Here is a 1,316-nt window from a genome sequence, read left to right on the forward strand (position 1 = left end):
TTTATAATATATGACAGTTATTTCACAAAGGTACATCTTGTGTTGGCTCACATTGACAATTTTTCCTTAACTTATTTGTTAAATATTGAAAGAAGCTTTGATTTATTATTACTGTATAAATCATAAAAGGTCGTCGATGCACCACAGCACAATCATCACCAATGTCATTGCGGTCAATTCGTTTCGGATTAATAAAAAATTCTTTAACTAATTAACCACCTTCTTTCTCCTTCCTTTTCGTTGCCTGTAAATTTAAGACAACCATGTTCACCATGATAACAGAAATCAACAGGAAGTCTGTATATCGTTCTTATTATCTTTGTGAATCATACATAATAATAATTAGATAATTTGTGGGCGGAATGAAATATAATATTACTTGTGTTTGTTACATATTCGTAAATTCCATTTGAGAAAAATCTTGATATGCAATAGCTCCTGGCAAACTTGGGAAATTGTTTATTGCAGATAAACAGATATCTAAACCATACGAGAATGAAAATTTGACGAAGTTCCAAATTTTGTTCCAAACATCTTCGTGTAAATTGCACATTTGAGACAAACCTCGACAAGAAATGCATCATGAAACGTATCTTTAAATTACAATAATAATGTACATACAAGGTCGAACCTTCTCAAGGTTGATAAAATCATTCGACGCATTTTTGCACTACTGCGAACCGAGTTATTAATTGTTATTGTTATTGTTATTGTATAGTTGACAGATATCCAGAGGAAATCTGTTGCATTGATAGCATAAAGGAAAACAATTCTGCTTTACATTCTGCTTTACAGACAAATATTTAACGAAACAAACACTCTGCTGTATAATCTATACTACTATCTATGCCATCGATATGACGGATATGTTTTCTAACCTGAATAGTGATCAACTTTAACGATCTCGGTCCACGGAGTAAAGCGATATACATTTTTATTTTGCTAGATTCGTTCATTTCGTGCAAATGTAGGAGTATAGAAAATCACTTATATGTCTTCTATGCCATCGATGTGACAGTTTTCCTAACGTAATCATCAGCCACCGAAAAAGACACATGTGCGATGTGACCATGCACATGCACATTGCCAGCGCCACATTTGCCTCTAGCGCCGAAAAATCCAAAAGGACATATCCCCCACCCCATAGCCCTGTCGACGACGACGACGTTTCTTAAATTAAAAATTTCAATTCGGATTTTGGAACATTTTGCATCGCAATATCTCCGCTCGTAGAGAAAAAACAAAAACACTTTCATTATATATTCCGAGCGGATGCCATCGATTGAGCACACTTAGAACTCAATCGGGACAGCCGT

The sequence above is a fragment of the Trachymyrmex cornetzi genome, unplaced genomic scaffold (genome assembly GCF_001594075.2).
Source record: "Trachymyrmex cornetzi isolate Tcor2-1 unplaced genomic scaffold, Tcor1.1 scaffold972, whole genome shotgun sequence".
Lineage (NCBI taxonomy): Eukaryota > Metazoa > Arthropoda > Insecta > Hymenoptera > Formicidae > Trachymyrmex > Trachymyrmex cornetzi.